This window comes from Falco punctatus (genome assembly GCF_963210335.1).
Source record: "Falco punctatus genome assembly, chromosome: 1".
NCBI classification, from domain to species: domain Eukaryota; kingdom Metazoa; phylum Chordata; class Aves; order Falconiformes; family Falconidae; genus Falco; species Falco punctatus.
In genome coordinates, this window is record NC_137580.1 from 77,179,070 (window position 1) to 77,197,477 (window position 18,408).

Sequence of the window (18,408 nt, forward strand, 5' to 3'; positions counted from 1 at the left end):
GTATTTATATATATATTTATATATAGAGAGAGGGGTATAAAAGGTGAAATCACCAGTCTGGATCTAACTGGAGCACCAGTGAGAGTCAGATGGGATAGAAATCATACCACAGCGGTTGATGTACATTATTTACATAACCCTTGTTTCCTTCCGCGCAGCTTCTAATGCTATGTTTATATTTTTGGTTACAGTTACAGTTTTGTAACAATCTGCTGCTTTTCCACTCCTGTGAATAGAGAAGCAGTGTCTATGTGCAGTGTGGCATTATTTACACTATTAAGTTCATGCAAGTATCTGTGATCTGATCCTTGGTGTGGCATTACTGATGAGCTTGGAGGAGACATGGCAAGCCTTGAAGAAAGGCAGATTCTAGATGGGGAGCTGGCAGATTATGGGGAGATCCCAGCAATTGTTCGGCAGTGCAGGAAGGAGTAGTTGTAAGCCTGACCTTTCTCTGTAGAGAGCCATGAAGAGCGAGGTGCTGACAGCAGCTGTTTCACTAAGCCATTTGGAGCACAGGGATATTTCCTGTAGCCAGATGTGGCCTCCAAGGAGTCTTTTCTGGCATTCGCTAGACCTCATGAGGCACCACCAAAGGGTTAAATAGTTCCACAGTGTGTCACTCATTCTCTAATTAGGAAATGGTCCAAGAGCTCAAAGTTCAAAACGCACATGGTCTGAGCTGGGATTAAGCCCAAGTTCCCATTCATTGTAGCTTCATATGTTAGTGTGCTGCATCTGCACATGATCTCTTCCCCTTGCCATTTCTGCCATTTGTTTTCCCTTTTTGAAGAAAAGCGAAACAGTTCATCTACAGAGTTTCACTACTTTTGTCGCTACCCAAAGTGTTTCATTGCCTGAGCTTGTGTGCTTTCTGGGAATAACTTGTGACCCACTTTATAATTGAAACCAGGCCAGTAAAACATGACAAAAATGCTACTGCATCCTGCAGCATCTGCAGCTACTGCTGGAGAAGCAGGAGAGGTCTTCTCCCAGCAAAGGCATAGATGTGAACTGGTCAGGCTGAGCCTCGGGGGGCCTGAGGTTCCTTGTTGGCACCCAGGGGAGAAGCAGAGGACAAGCAAAATGGCATGCAGTTAGCGTTGTGTTTTGAGAAGAAAGGGTGGAGTGAGGTTAGGCTGAGGCCACAAAAAGGGAAAGGAAAAAAAAATAATTTTACCAAGCAAACAATAAATGGTAGAAGCCAGATACATGGATAGTAATAGGGAAGGGGATACAGTGAAAATGTTACCCAATGGAGCCTGCAACCTAGGGACTGGGCAGTTAAATTCTGATGATTCATAACACAAATACCTTCTGTTTTCAGGTGCAGACAAATGTTTCCTTTTTTTGCTCACCAAAATCTTTCTCATATACATTTTTTTTCCTAAGAAATCAAATGATGACTATGTTTTCAGAAACTTCATTTGATTAAAACAGTGTCTCACCTTTCTGTGGGAAATACATTTCAATAAAACATTTTAGTGCTTGCTGGAAATCAAACAAGGGGTTACAGGAGCTTTTGAGACCTTGTGTTTAGGAGTGGCGTGGTTATGGGACTCATAGTTTTAGGTTTCCCCTCAGAATGGATGGTAGCTTCTGGGGATGACAGCCAGCTTTCTGCTTATGAAAAAAAAAAAAAAAAGTGGTGATTGTGGTCTCCACCTCTTTCCCTCTCCTTCTTCTAGCCACTTGTGTTTACTGCTTCCCTCGGCTGGCTTTTGTGCTGTTTAGTATGGCAGAGAGATGAGTCAGATGATTAACCTGTCTGAAAAACATATTCAGCAAGACAGATTTGGTCTGTGAGCTTTCACACTGTTCCTGGAACATGTGTAAGGGAGGGGGCAGGCCTGTGCAGCCGGGAATGGCAATGAAAAGAAGGGGCAGGATGAACCTTTTGGTAAAAGTAGGCTGTTAAATCAGCTTGGCCATCTCACTTAGATGGTGCTTGGGTTGGTACCGTTGGCAGTGCTGGTAACAATTTTCCTACGTCATACAAGACTTAAGGACAAAGAGACAGTTTCACCCTTGGCATAATTCTGTGAGCGGAGTCACAGGAGTTATACCCAGGGTGACTTTGTCTAAAGTGTGCCTTTTCAATGTAGTCCACTAAATCAGCTCATTCTTGCTCTCTCTTTTGTGTCTTTGTTTGTGGCTACACTGAATTAGCATCTTAAATAAATTGCCATGGGAATCAGAGATGCTATAGCTAGCTTGCTTTCTCTTAGGCATCTAGAAACAGTCTTTTCATAGCAGTCTTTTCACAATTTGATGTACAGTGTTTGGGCACTTGATCCATATCCTTCAAGGGCTTTTGATACCTGTCATGTTGGGTAAAAATACCTTAACAGTGTAAGGTGCATAACATGGTATATGGTTGATGGATAGAAAATTTCTTGCACATGTAATTTATACATGCAGATGAAACATCTCTCTTTCTGGAGTGACTTATCACATATTTATTGCTCCTTATTCTCATTCTGATACATCGTTTCTGTATTTTGTGACACGTGGATTGTAGAAGAGACTAGATAACTTGATTTGATGAAGCAGGGAATTCTCTGTATAGAGGACAAGGTAAAAAAAAGAGCTTTGTAGGAAGAGAGAAGGCTGAAAAGACAGGCCTTGTGGTGAAGAGAGCTGTGGGAGCAGATCAATAAGAAAGAGAAACTCTGAAAAGGCCTTGAAGCTCAGGATAAGAAAGCATGGCTTTCATGGGGAGGTAGGCAATGTGGCTGGGTATGGAACAAAAGATGACCTCAGTTACACAGTTTTCTGTGGAGAACAATACAGGTGCATTGGGAATAAGATCCAGGCTCAGTAATCACAATAATTAAAGTAATCAAATACTGTGATCACACAGTGGATCTGGGCAGAGATTTACATGTTAAAAATACTAGAAGAAGAGAGTTCTGGCAAAATAATGTTGTTAATGTGGATAGTGCCGGGTTAACTAAGCAGAAAATCTGGATAAAAGTATATGCAGTGCAGGTGATATATTTGGGTGGCAGCTGATGGAGCTGTGCAGTTGCACCAGAATCTCAGATATCGTTGAAGAATGTGCCTAGTATGTCGCACCGTGAAGAAAATCTTGCAAACGTGACCCCAGCACATTGTGATGCAGCGATATGTGCCAGAACTCGCACACAGCCTGTCAGCAGAAGCCTGAGAGCTGCGATATGCCTTCCCATCTGAACAACGTGTAAACTTCAGCATCTGCTTCTTTACCAAAGCGGAGGGGGAGGGAAATGACTTGTGCCAAGACTGTACAGTAATGAATGTGGTGTGACTGGACTGCTTTAATTTGTCCCCAGAAAACGATCTTAAAATAAGGAGCTGTCAAGGCATTTAATACTGTATGTCTCAAACACAGGGTAAAATACGAGACCGGAGAAAAGCAGTGAGCTGAAAAATAGAAATGCATGCTTATAAATGCAGGAGTCAATAGTAAAAGCTGGATAGAATATAACAGGAAGTAAGGTGCCTTGGGACGTAAGAGAGGAAGAGGTAGGTGCGGAGAGAAGAATTAATCGGAAAGGTCAGAGCGAAAGCCCAGTAGATGGCATGGATTTTAAGAAGGATTTTAATTATTTCCAAAGCAGAAGTGCTCGAAGAGGTTGAGGCTGAAGTACAAAGCGTGATATTTATGCGAGGAGGGGTGCACTGTAAGAGACTTGATGAGACTGTTTTGGCGGCAGACCAGCCTCACAGCCAAACTAGAGGCATAAGAAAGTAGGACAATCTGGCAGGAATTAGGATCAGCAGCTGTAAGCAGGGTATTCAATTAACTAGGAACAACTCAAGTCAAACAATAAAGGAGAGAGGAACTTGGGGAGACAGGTGGGATCATAGATGGCTGAGGTAAGATCGGAGGGAGCTTAAGTTTCAGGGAGTATTCACTCCATGCAGTATCTCTTTTGTCTCTTTGTTAAGATCGCTAAACTGCCAAGGAAGTATTTGCTGCCCTGCAACATTACCTTTCCTTGAAATGATGTGGGGGGACAGACAGGTGAGCACGGTGTGGTGCTGAAGAAAGGGGAGACTCAACACCTCCCCTTCTGACAGCGTTCAGTTGCTAGATCAGCATGGTTGTCTCACAGAGCCTTGCCTTAAGGTGCCTATGTTGTGACTGTGCTCTTTTGGGATGGTAAGGACCAAAAGAACAGGCAATTAATACGGAGGTGAAGAGAAGCAATCATAGGAGAATCAATGAAGGTTGGGGGGTCAGGTCACGAAGGTCAGGGTAAGACATTTGTGACAGAGAAATGAGAAACCGTAGTGTCAGCAAACAAGCGAATTAGGAAATACAAGAATAAGAAAAAGGGTGGAGAGAAGAAAAACTGGAGATTGCAATTGAAACTTCTTTACAGTGAATTTAGGCTAAATTTAATCCACAATTTTTTTGTTTGTTTGATTGATTAACCTAAAAAGAACAATGCATTGGGGATGCCTGTGGGGTTTCTGTGTGTATGACTACATAGCAAACATGCTTTTCCTGAAGTGACTGATTATTTTTTTTTATTATTTCTGCCTTAAGCATTTTACTGTCTAGCAGTACATTGTCAAGCACTAGCCCTTCCTAGTCAGCCCCTCTTGTTCCCCCGCTTAAGAATGAAACACAGTATCTTGAACACCCAGAATGCGAAGAAGCTAATCATTGGCTCGCATTGTGGCTGGCAGGGCAGGCCCACCTCTTTGGCTTGTGCTGACAAGCTGTTTATGTTTGTGCGAGGCCACCCTTTAACTCAGCTGCCTGATGGCCATAATGGGACCAACTGTCTGAATGCTGCAGGGAGCTAAATCTTCTGATCAGAGGCACAGTGAGTTTCAGTCTCTGATACTCCTGCGTGGACTCTATGGAACACTAGTAAGTAGCCTTCTGTCTCATTGTGGCTTTTCTCACAAGACTAAGGGCATGTTTTAGCAAGGCAGGTAGGTGCTGTCATTCAGAGAGGCAACTATTAAATATTTTCCTCTGAAGTAAAAGAGCAGCTACTTTGTATGCAGTGTCATGACTACAAGGACTACGCTATTTCAATCTCAAATGAGACCTTCCTGGGAGGCAAGAGGGAAGAAGTTAATAGGGACACAACCCATTTAAACTTGCCAGGTTATTTTTTTATATGACTTTAATTAATCTATATCTAGTTCTCATTTTTAGCTGCGTTTCCAGTATTTGATCATCCAGTCATGTTTCAAACAGCAGCAATTTTCACAAGGTCGTAAGTGGCGTTGTTTGAAAAAGTGTGAAAAGGCTAGAAATGGGACACTGTAAAAGGAATGCTCCCAAAAATGCTGATATGAGCTGTCATATTCTAAGATATATGCCTAGCAGCAGAAAAAGCAAAGTCATGTTCAGAGATTTCAGTCCTGCTTGCTGGCTGCTATTAGGAAATGTCTATACCTCCATAGGGTAAAAAACTGCAGATACGGAATGAGCTTGACTTTTTGCATCTTTAATATCTCCTTTCTAATGTTCAGAATTTTAAATAAAATATTCCATGTTTGAACAGTATTCTTCAGCTTAGTCCTGCATTGCAAATATTGATGGATTTTTCAGACTTTCTTTTTTACCTTTTACACCAGCAAAGAAAATCTTAATGTCCCTGTCAGAGCTGGACACCATGCAGAATCTCGGAACTAGTCCATCCCTGAAGTTTTGGCAAGTCTGTGTCTATATTTCATGTGGTAGCTGAGGAGTTCATCTGTAGACCTCATTTTATAAATGAAGAACATAAAGATGTGACAGATTAAGTGACTTTGCCATCACAGTAGAGCAAACTGTCAGCACTCAAGTTTATTACTAAGGTCACTGTACTATATTATTTCTTTTTCTTCCTTTCATTTATTTTACAAAATCCTATTGGGCAGTGTGAATAGTAATTTTTAGGGGTGACTGTGTGCACCTCACAGAGTTCAGATTGGAGAAGTACCTTATGATTTGCTTGCTTATCCAGACTGCTCTGAGCTCAAAAATGTGTGGGAAGCCTCAAGCAGAGTAGGCTATAGCATTATTTTCAGTTCATCCTTCTTTTGGCGTGGCTGGAGGCTGGAAATGTCCCATATGGCATTATGACAGCACTTCAATATTGCCGGGATGGATGGTCCTTTCTCCAGAGTACTACTGCTTCAGCTCTCTCCTGAACCACAAGTGCCAGGATCTTGAGAAAATTCAGCTGCAGTTTTGAGTTCATGATAACTGTGTGTGGGGAAGATGCTGTCGCTGTAAGTAAGCATGTTCATTATGCCTCTTTTTAAAAGCACAGGAAGAACCTTACCTCTAAGTTTCAATCAGGTCTTTGTTAGTCTTGAGTCATGCCAAAAAAATAAAAGCAAATCAGAAGTGAGGCCTGATGCCATGTTCTTTTCAGCTTGTCTAGCTTGCCCTCTATGGATGTACCCAACAGGGGGATGCCCTGAGGGTTATGCCTTCATCTTTGCCATGTTGCTTGTGTTTTGGGGCTGTGCACAGCTTCTGCAGACAATCTTGACGCAGCCTGGAGAGCTTTGGCTCAACTCTCCCACTCATCTATAATGCTTTTAAGGACTGCATCATTCAGTGAGTCTTGAATTCCAGAGGGCCAGTCAAGCAATATTATTTGTAGGAAGCAGTGGCTAAGAGACAGTTAGACAAACTTTCAAATAAAACTGATGGGCAGCTGTTGCACTTAGTACGTGGGTCTTGATTCTCACAGTTGTTCAGCTCTGAGGCTGAACCTCCTCTACAACAATACAGTGCATGCATGGTAATGTATGAACTAAAGCTAATTACAGCAATAAGCTGCTTCTGTGTCAGGCTGTGAACACAAGCCAGAGGTTTTCAGTCACTCTCTCTAAGTATCAGATAGATACTAAGTCTTGGTTTTTTGTCTATAAATTAAAAAAGCAGGATGTCAGTACTTCAGTAACAATGAAAGCCATGAGATACACATCAAGCATAAATATGCACCTAGGAGTTTTTGCTGTGCTCTCTCAGTATGTAGTTAGGAATAATAAATATGCTTACCGCATTGTCTCTCTCTTGACTAAAGAAAGAACCCCCTTGTGCATCATGAGCTCAGCGCAACATGGGTTGCTCTATAGGGGCAGACTGTGCCTGTTTGATTTACATCAGGGTAAACAGGCAGAAGATTAAAATTGATTTGTCTTTCTCCCAGAGAGATAATTTTCAAGATGTATTCACAGGGCTTGCTAAAACAGGAGGCTGAATCAACATCCTTCATAAAAAAAAAAAAGCTGGCTACTATGGACTGCATATGCTGTAATTGTACTTTCTGGTTCTGAGATGGTAGGCAGTTTGTGAAAACAAAATGATTTCCTAATATCCATTCACTGAGCTTTCAGGTAGCCTGGGAAGCATATCATCCTCAATCTACAAAAGAGGGAAATGAAATCTGCAGGAAAGCTGGAAATAGAGCTAAGATCTGCTTCCCAGGGCTGTGTTTTTACTGCAATTCATTTCTCCCCCTGGCTCTGTAGGTGCACTGTATGTGGACTGTGGGATCCCTTGCCAACATTTTCCTGTGGCCGAGTCTTTAGTCTGCAGTTCTGCAGTCACATTTGTTCAGTTATTCAGCAGTTAATGCAAGGTATTAATTTGGGGTTGACTGAAACCCTGACCTCTTCCCAAATGTACTTACAGTTACCAGATTACAAAGCCTGTAACATTGAATCTGATCCACTAGATTTCCCCTTCTTTGCCCTTGAGAATGTCAGACCAGCTCCCAGAATGGATCAATCTCTTGGGAAAGAACAGCTCTCTAGATTAGTAAGAGTTTTGAGTTTCCAGAGCTTAATTCATGACACTGAGCATTTGAATTCTTAGTGAAAGCAGGAGGCTTTAAGGGTGCTTTTCATCTCAGGGTTTCAGCTTATTAGCAGGTACTCTGCTGATGCGTGATGCTTGATTAAGGTTACATAAGAGAGAGCCTGTGTGTAAAGTACCACATGTGCCCCCTCCGATCAGCTGAGTCTGACCAGAAAACTGACTTTCAGGTAACAGAAAAAGTCTAAGGGCCTGAAAGAAGCAGTGGCAGCCTTCTGTCAGGTTTGGATAGACTTGCTTGTAAAGTCACTCACCATCAGTATTGGGTCTGTGAAGGGGTAGAGACTGAGATCTGCAAGCAACCCCTTAGCAGCCTCCTTGGATAAGTTGTCCTCTCTTTTAAATCTGAACCCTCTCACTAACACTTTCCATGCTAATATCCTCAACTTTTACCCATACTTATGATAGCTTTTAAAATCTTTCATTGTGTTGTGGTTGTTTTTTTTTTTTTTTCAGGTCCATTTTCCTAGGTATTAGGTCCTTTTCTAGGTAAGGGATGTTGTTGCCACTAGAGTGAAACATACTGGATGGTTCTAAAAAATGAAAAATGCTGAGCATATGCAGCCTTTTCTATTAAAAAAGAAAAAGCAGCAGGGTTGTAGTACTCAGATCTCATTCATACATCAAGAGTAGAGGGTCTCTTTCTAATGTCTGCATTTTATATGCCAAAAGGTGGTATTACTCAGAGAAAGCATTGCACTTAGGAAAGAAAAGGATTGTAAGGCAGGTTATATGCAGAAAATTCATCCCAGGTGAATAGAGGAAATCTCTCAACCAGGAATTTGCTACAGGTCCAGTTCTGTAGAGCAGCCTGTGTGAAATATAATAGAAAACTCAGGTCAAGACAAAAAGAAAAGGGACCACTTCCTACCTTCCTTACCTGTGGCAGAGCGTGAATTGCAGTGGCTAAGTGGTCTTCAGGTCTGTGCTGCCTTAAATCTGTATCTACCAGAGTCCACTGGTTTCTTTGACTTCTTTCCCTCCTGTCTGATGTGCCCAGCCTCCCAGCTGGCCAGCAGTGCTGAAAGAAACAAGTATCAGAGGCATCCAGATACTTGTACTGGCTGTGGTCTGTTCCTATGCTGGGAAGATGTTCCCTTCAGCTCCATAGGCAAGCCTTAAGCTTTCTTCTTACTGGAATCACTGGCTCTCTGCATTGCTACTTTGATAGTGTGTAAAAGGCAAAGTTTTGCAAACTACCTTCTCTTAGGGTACATGCAGGATGGGTATAAAATTAACTGCAGCCTGCAGATGGTCCAGATTCCTCTCTGTAGCTCACCTCTCTCAGGCCCAGAAAGCAAATTGTAACCCAGTATGTGCTCAAGTAGGCGGGAAATATTCTAGATGCCGCTGCTCCTTCATCCATGAAGGAGCTTTTAAATATTTCTGTTTCCTTCCTTTTTGCCTGTGTAGCTGGGCTGAAGGTCTAAGAAAGCAGCAATTTAAGCTCATAGCATAAAATGTCCCTAATTGAGTGGGTAGCTTGCTGTGTTCTGTCCTGGTTGCTGCTGTCTAAAAGAATTATCATGGCTGTTGTCGGCCTTTTCCTCTTATCACTGCTGGTTCACAGCATGTGAAACTGAGAAGTGTAGTACCCATGAAGATTCAAGGGTTGTACTGCAGTTTTGCTCAAAAAATTAAATCATACTGGGACTCACTTCCTTCCTGATATTTTTCTCCTTACATATCATCTTCAGCTGATGCTTTACCTAATGCTCCCTAAGGTACAGTATAACCTCTTAATGTACCCTAACCCTGTTTGTGATAGTAATATTCTGGCATGAAATTCTGCATGTCTTACTCTGTCAAAACTCACACTAACGGCAATAAGCAGACTGGTTACTTAAGGGCTGAAATGGGTCTGTGAGAATTACGGTCTTTTCTTCTATGTATGGTTTAATTTCTGCTTCTGATTGGGATGCTTAACTTTAAAGTGGTACCTACCTTTGGCCTTCTTTTCAGTTAGTTTTAGAATGTGTAAGAATAGGTTGATAGGTATTTGATGAGGTTAATATTAACTCCAGCACTGCAGTGGCTGAACTTTCAGCATATTAGTTTTCAGACATTGCCTTCGTGAGACCATCTGTCTAAAGAAATCTGCCTCTCTCTCTCTCCATTTTCCCCATCATTTTCTCCTGATAGCCACTCTCCTCTTTCACTTATGCTTGACACTCATACACACATTGGAACCCAGAGCTGCATCAAGCTTCTCCTTGGTTCACAGTTGCTATGGAAAATGTTATGCTGTCACACTCCAATACACAGATGGGAAAATGTGAGCCAGGGCTACTGTGGCTCCGACTGCAAGGAAGAGGATACAGGAGTGGAAAGAGATGACCACATGAGTAGAAAGAGCAGGGGCAGCATCCTTGTATATCTGTGCAGGTACATAAATGAGGGTATTTGCAGCAGAGATATCTTGTGTTCCTACCTTCCCCAAAGCCCTGCACAGCCTCAAGGTTCTCAGCCTTTCACTCTGTGGAAAAAGAGCTTTTAAAGACACTTCTAGTGTCTCCTAGCCTGAGGCCACTTATCCTTAGAGCCGGTCCCCAGCTCATTCCCAGCGCAGAGCATCTGGCTCCTTGCTGTGGTCCATGCCCCCCTGCCTCGACCACATAGTTCACAGCCTCTTCATCTTTCTGTCACAACTCCTCTCCTCCCATCCTAGAATTACCTTTCTTTCCAGGCCTCCCAGATCCCATCCTCCTTAACCTCTGTGCTCCATGCCATTTAAGATGCTTGTTCTCCCTATCTCACAGTCCTTAAAAGCTTCACCAGAGCCCTTGGCTCATTGCCATATTCTCCTCCTACTCTCGGTCTTCCTCACTATAGCCCAGTGTTTGCGGTCTGGGGGCTGTTTCTTCTCCCATAGAGTCTCTGGTTCTGCAGTGCAAGGGTCTCCACATACCTCCTTTTTCCTTTCTTCTTGTACTTGAAGGCAGGAAAGAGGACAGGTCTAAACCGGGCACATACTAGCCCTTTGTATGCTGTAAGAGTGGATAGCTCCAGGCAAGGTCAGAGAAAGACTAAGCCAAGCAATTTATAAGCAGGGTATATTTCTTAGAAAACGTAGCCCTTTCTTTTTCTCTTGGCAAACAAAGTGTCCAGTATTCACCACATATCTTGTGAACCAACCTCAGGCCCAGACCTGCCTTTGAGCTGTTTGCTGTGATTCTTCATGTGCTCATTTCTTTGTGTTACTGGTTACATAGTAACGTTTCTGATTCTTGGATGAATGATGTTTTCAAACAAAAAAAGGGATGTGAACGCATTACTTTTGGTTCAGAACTTTTCATGAATGCAGCCATATGAAAATGTATTACATCAGTGTTTCCTGGATACTTGCTTTTGACAGGAAGCTTACTTATGTGAATGAAAGTTTGTGAAAAACAGTAATACTGAGACATGATTTTATAGGAGCCGGGGCTGGTGGTTAATTTCTGACAGTAGCAAACTATGATTGAGCGCAGTACAGAGCAGAAGCGTGAGCCTGGTGCAAACTGAGTATATCCCACCGTTTAAGGGTCATGGTTGCCAAAGAAGTATGACTTAGAGCTTCAAGTAAGTTTACAATCAGGACTGTGGGACTTACCTGCTGTTCCATGGTATATTTTCCTAAGCAGCTGTAGCATTTGGCTCACAGTCATCTTTCTTCGCCTGCTCTGGTCCCTAATGCCCCACATCTCTGTCAGCTGCAGGACTCAGAGGACCCCTGTGAGCTAATTCACCTCACTCACCTTGCAGAAAATTGATGCATTTTGTCACAGGTCAACTTTCTGTCAGGTGATGAACTGTATCTGTCCACTGGGAGTCCAAACAAGCGCCTCAGTGCAAGGTAAGAAGTGGGAGTGTACAGCCAGAGGGGGAAAGGGAACCTTTAGAAACAGTGTAATGTTTGTGTTTTCAAATTGCATCCTTCCAGTATTTCACCTTCCCTGATGAAAACCACTAGGACAGGCTCATTGCATGCTGTTTGCTGGCTTGTTACTTAAACAACATGAAGTATCCAGCCATTAACTCCTATACTGTGAGCTTCAGCAGGCCAAAAAGGGGCCATCTTTCCAGCTCACTTAGAAGGAAAATGGCTGCGTGTCTCTGTCACCAGAACACTCAGAATAAGATCATGTGCCCCAGACAAGCCCAGATTCCTGCAGTCACAGATGTTAGTGAGAGTTGATGGGAAAAAGTGTCTTAGTGCTATGCTTATTCTCCTTCTTTTCTGGGGACAACCAGGGGGCTACTGCAGGCTGTAATGAAAACAGCAGTAGCAGTGGGGTTTCTCCAACAATGGCATCAAGGTTATAATACATTACGGTTTTGTCTGAGCTGTGTGTTTTCTTTCTGTGGAAAAGAAGTTGTAGAATCATAGAATCATTTAGGTTGGAAAAGACCTTTGAGATCAAATCCAACTGTTAACCCAGGACTTCCAAGTCCATCACTAAACCATGTCCCTAAGTACAAGTGATGCATTGTAAAGCAGAATACGTACGTTATAAAGCAAAATACCAAAAGCACTGAAACAGCCCGATCCTCATCTAACAGTAGGAGCAGGCTGCAAAAGATTGTCACACTGTATTGTCTCTTTGGAAGATAAGCTGACAGTTATATGCCTTTCTGGAAGGGGACACTGGGCGCCAAGTTGAAGTACTAAGATAAAACACACAGCAAGTGAGGCCAGACCAACTGAATACAAGTTTACATCTGAACCCAGACCCAAGATATTCCATGTACTGGCTTTAAAATGCTGGTGTTAAAATGATTTATAATATCGCAGCTGATTCATCGTCAGTGCCAAAATTGCCATTATTTTATTTCATGAACAGTAAGTGTACTGAAGCTTTGCCTTGTACTCCTCCAACAGTACATTTGTCTCAGTTTATCAGACTTACAGTTTTTCAGTCTGTACAAAGTCTTTCAGCTTGTTTGCATCAGAATTTTCATCTAGGACTTAAACTATGACCAACTAGAAATCTGCATAAATGTATTTTAAATCCTACACCAAGTAGTCTACTGCTAAAATGAAAGGTGACAGCTGAACACAGGTTCATCCCTGGCTTGTTAATCCACCTTCTGTCATACAGGCAATTTCACAAATTCAAATTAAATGGCAAGGTACATCCTCCACCAAAGTCAGACCTTTCACCTGCCACTTTCTTAGTGTTTAAAAGGCAGAAGAACAGGATGGAAAACAGGTTGCTTTCACCTATACTTTTGCAATTCAGCAATCCCAATACAACCAGACTAGACTAGATGGAGCAAGATCTAGGCCAAGAAAGGTGCATATTCTGCCACCTACTGTGCATCACCATCTGTCCATCACTGACTGAGGAGGGGCACTTTTTCCTTGCTTTAATGAACATGCAATGAGGTTTAAAAAAAAACTTTCAAAGATCTACATACACAGCTGCATATAATCAGTATAATCAATATCTAAACTGCATCGTATTCCACTCTTTTCCTACTGACATAGTTGATCTTGGTGCAAAATCAGGGTTGTTTTCTGCTTACATGGAAGCTAACAGGGTTGCTTTGTAGCTGTTTGAAAGCATCCTAAATGGAAGCTACCATTCTTCTGAGAAGGAAAGTTGCTTCTAGCAGGTTGTTTTCCCTATCTGATCTGTTCTTTGCTGCAGTCTTTCCTCTATGAAGCTTTCTACAGTAAATTTTCTCTCACCATATGACTGATCAATATCTTCCATCTCCATTTTTCCAGAAGACTGCCTCAAAGATCATAGAGACAGAGTGTGAGAAAGTGGGGATCAAGTGATGCCTTAATAATATCCAGGCAACAGTGAGGGGACACACAGCTAGCCTGTCTGGAGGCAGGAGCTATCTATGGACAGTAGGATACTGGTACCCCACGTGAATGATACAAAAGAGGGAATGAGGAATGGAAAAGAAGAGAGAAAAAGATGGTAAGGATGATCCCTGGAGCTGGGAAAATGAAAGGTTATTTAAAATCAATCTTCTATTTTTGAATCTTGAGTTTTCTTGAAGTTTTCTTATGTAGCTGTTATTTGTGAAAGCAGCCTTTTCTGTAAATGGACTGGTTTTTTTTCAGAGAACAGATATATTGAAGAGTAACTGAGAGATCAGTGTGAGTTAATGCATTTGCTCTTTGGGAGGACATTCAGTCAGCATGAGCATCACAAACTTAAAGTGATTATTTCCACCTACTCTCCACTTTAACACCATGCATCACCAAAACAAGAGTTCTTATTCCAAAGATAAAAGTCATTCAACCTGTCCTGGACTGTGATACTACAGTGGAGGAGAGACCCTACATGTCTAGAAAATCACACATCGGCTACTCTGCTGTACCCCATGAGATAATTTCTGCCCCCAGATTTGGAAGTCTGCTCTACAAGGATCAAGTCCTTTGATTTCATGGAAAATATCAGTCCTGATGAAAACAAGATTTATTCAGTTCACTCCACTTGTTTATTAAGTGGGAGAGGAATAACTCAACTGTTAATAAACCTTGTTTACTCCTGTTTCAAAAATAATATTATTTGCTTCAGGTGATTGTATTTCCAGCTTTTGCTGCTTACTACCTTGATGAGAAGAGAACAGAAGAGAGGAAAAACACTAGAATGCAGGTCAAAGATGCACAACCATGGTAGCAGCTGAGCAGTAGGGCACATGAAATCTGTTCTCACGTACCTTTTCTTTGTGTGGGGTGCTCTGGTGCCTAATAATAAAACTAAGCTCAAGTGTAGCCTTTTACATTGGATCACTGGATTGTATTTCACTCACCTGAACGGCTGCCTGTTTTCACAAAAGCTGCAGGAATATAATACCACTAAGATCTCTAGTATTCTACCTGATGTGACTGAAATTATTCAATGGGTTATACAACTATTGGAAGGTATTGTGACAGCACAGGCAAAAATACAGGCAAAGAAAATTTGTTCATAATTTTCTCCTTTGCTTCTACTGATTAGAGACTCTTGATTTATTTATTTATTTATTTAATAATTCAACTACTTTTGACATTAACAGTCCATTCATGTCAATCCTGGATCCAGGTACAGGATGAGTATACAATCAGCACAATCCGAATTGTGCAAAGATGAAAAACTGAGCAAGTGACAAGGCTCAGGACTTTTAGGCAGAGTGTTTACAATGGTGTTTTTATTTTGTCAATGACTCACTGTACTGATTCACCCATGCTTTAGTAAAAGTTGCCTCATTTTGAGACTCTCACTGTTCAAATAGGGTTAAGATTATTCCCATTAGAACAGCTTGCAAAAGTTCTCTGGCAAAACTAAAGACGAAATAAAACTTGATATTTTTTTCTGTAAATATAGAAATATTTAAAAATATATTTATTACAATTACAAATATATAAAATTATATACAATTCTATTTTATTTATTATATATAAATAAATATTTATATTTTTTAAAATAATAAAAGAAACCCTGTAGTTTTAAGCAACGGCAACACTTCTTTAATTACCATAAAATTGGCTTCCTAATTTTTTATTGGAAAAACAATGTTCTTCAGTACTGACTCAAAAGCTCTGAGGTATCCAAAAGTAGAGGTGACCCCTCAAGCCTCTAGTACCAGCATTCAATCAGGGCAGTAACCTTTAAATAGCTGAAAATAGGGACTGAAAGTGACTTAGCAGCTTCAAGTTGTGGACTTTCACTGGGTGCTTTTCAAAATGTGATACTTTTGGTAAAAATGTGCATTCTTGTAATTAATGGCTCGGATCACCCCAGGGGTTCTTTGTCAAGCAGCTGTCTGCTGACTCTGAGAAAAGAAACCCCACCAAAGCAAACCAAACCCTCCTGACACAATAGATTTGCTTCCCACATGGAAGCATTTAAAGGGTGTAAGTGGATCAGCATTCACTTCCCTGTTTATAAAAACCAGGTTCTTCTAAATGACTTGCTAAACTGCTGAACTATTTCAAGTAGTGTACGGGATTTCCACCCCCCCCCCCCTTCCCGCCCCGTCCAGAGACGCTTTTTGTGCTGGGAGGGGGGGCTGCAAGGTTGGTTTGCTTCCATGGGGGGGGACCAGGCTGCCACCTTCCTGAGTGGTGTGTGATGTCTCAGCTGCTGGGGGCTGCCTGGGGGGGCATCTGCAGATGGGAGACCATCCTGGCATGGGGCTGGCTGTTTATTTTCAAAACCGTTGTACCTCAGGTTACTTGTAAGGCTCAGGCATGGGGACTTCTGCTAGAACTGGACTGTATATATTCCCTGGTTTGCCTGTAATTTGCAGCTTATGAAAACCAGATGGATGACTCCATGCTCTGCAAGTTAGTATAGGAATGGGAGCTTCTGACATAAGAGCAGCTTTTACAGAAAACACTGAGTTAAGAAGATTCAGGCTCAAGCTAGATTGCTTCTTCCCTCCCCCCCGCTTTTGTCTATTTTTACTGCATCATTGGTATGTGTCCAAGGAAAGTCAGCCATATCATTCGGAAATACAAGGGGATAAACTTTTGACTGTCGGATCTCTTCAGGCTGAGAGACTCCAGAGTAAATGAACTGGGAGAGAGAGAATTAAAAGGAGAGATTTCTTTAGGTGAACTTTTTTGGTTGTCTGCTCTGCCAACAGCAGTGTAAAATAACGAAGAAACTGCAGCAGTCCTTTCCCACTGTCTTTGTAAACAATGTAAGTTACCCTTTCACACTCGTCTCTGTCTGTGTGCTTTTTCTGCTTTTGAGTATTTTGTGAGAGCAGTGGTTTTGCAGCGAGTGAGCTCTTGCCAGGAGCTCTGCTGTGTGAGCGAGTGAAGGGCTTTGTCTGTCTTTCTCTTCTGGAAGTCAGGGCGGTAGCAGGGAAGCTGAGCAGTTTGCCACCACCTTTCTTTAACAGTCGTACTGGCTCAGCTTTAGACGGTTGTCGAAACCTTAAACCTTTTCAGTATTTGTGCAGAAATGCGTTTGTCGTTGGCAAAAGACAATAGCAAATGTTTTGATTGAACTGTGTGTGTCAGGCTTGCTGTAAGAGCAGGCATTTCAAAAGGGGATTGTGTGATGCTGTGTAAAGAGGACAGGATGTGACAAGGAAAAACAAATGTTTCTTGCTCTTTAATGTTTAAAAGAAATAATTGAAACAGAGCCAAGGAGTTTGCCTAGGAAAGAAATAGTGATGTTTATTCAAAGCAAAATAGTGAATCTGTAAATGTGAGAGGACACTGCCTAGGTCTAATTAGGAGAGACATTTTACTTTTCACAGGTGTTCTGTTCTTTGAAGTTGGCAGTTGGCATTAATGTTACCGTATTCTGTTGTGCTTTTGTGAAGAGTAACTTGAGCCATTACCTGATGAGTAGCTATCCATAGGTTACTTACATCAGTTGATTTACCCCCTTTTAGTTTATTTTGCTGTTTTCAAGATGCAGTCTAGGCAGACTGTCAGGCAGATTGCTAGGTTTAAGTAAAAACAAGGGATTATAATGCTAATATATCAGATAATACACCAAGAATAAGATAAAAATCACTCTGAACTCAAACATTCATTAGTCCAAAGCATTTACATAAGTGTTCATTTATATGGGGGCAAATAAGAACATTATGGTGGAAGTACAATGACTAAATGAATATTTCTTAGATAAGGATGTGGCATAAGAAATGTTGCTTTCTGTTCCAGCCATAGATTTCTGATCTTTGAGGGCCATGGATTTATTACCTGGATAACATTCTGTGGCCAGCTATTGTGATTTAATAATCAGAATTCTTTTTCTTAAAATTCCACATTGCTGCTTGTGTGAGAACTGAAATTAAATTGACTAGTGGATACTGATGAGAGCTTCTAGACAATGTGAATCTTTGGAATAAACTTGGGAATAAAATTATAGGGTTTGAAAAGCATATTTTCTTTTTTTGGTTTGGTTTTTAAAAATCTTATAAATTTGTTTATTTTAAAGATAGTCCCATAATTTTCTGGAAGGTGGATTTGTGATATCTGAAGCCTGGACTGGTTACAGAGAGAAGGTACCAGGAAGCTATTGTACCTGGTCTTGGGACTGCCTCACCCTGCTAGAAAACAAAGCCAGCAGAAAAAGGAGGTTATCCCTGTTTCCAGAGAGTTTTTTGGGGACGATCATTCTGTTGGCTGCTGACAAAATAAGTCTTCTGTGCTTTGGCCCTCATCCAAAACTGCTTACTGTAAACCAAACGTTTCCTCAAACTTCTCAGTAAAGCATTTCATAAACTGGAGTTGTGAAGAAACTCCCTGATCCGATCTGGACCTGAAGTGCCCACAGTTTGACTGTAAAGAACAGCTTGGGGCTTTCTTAATTGAGGGCTCATTGCAGTTCTTGAGATTCATCCTTTTTCAGGAGAAATGGCTTTGATGCTCCTTTAATGGCTTTCCTCAGGGAGAAGGCTAAACAGAACTTCTTTGTTGCTTCAAGGGACACCACTAATACATGCTGCTTGCGGGCCAGAAGGAAATGTGAAGTGGGTTTTATGACAGAACCAATTCTAGATTTGATTATAGGGTTTCTGAGAAGAGGGAAAAATTAAAATAATGGAAACATTTATTTCAGCCAACTGGGAAAAATCCTTTGGTTTCTTTGTGTAATTCATAAAGAGAGACAGCATGTAACATGTCAGATATT

At 41.5% G+C, this 18,408-nt stretch overlaps 1 protein-coding gene across 10 annotated transcripts in view; it reads left to right on the plus strand.

The window, feature by feature from the left end:
• The window catches only part of TRIM2 (tripartite motif containing 2), a 129,178-nt gene that overhangs the window by 50,243 nt on the left and 60,527 nt on the right, over positions 1 to 18,408 (plus strand). Inside the window, exons 2-4 of one of the 10 annotated variants that reach the window (XM_080384894.1) lie at positions 33 to 4,867; positions 11,518 to 11,660; positions 13,539 to 16,456. The exons of 8 other annotated variants lie outside the window; for them this stretch is intronic. The gene's annotated coding sequence lies outside the window, so the exon portion shown is untranslated. One more of the 10 variants, XM_080384887.1, reaches the window with a different exon arrangement.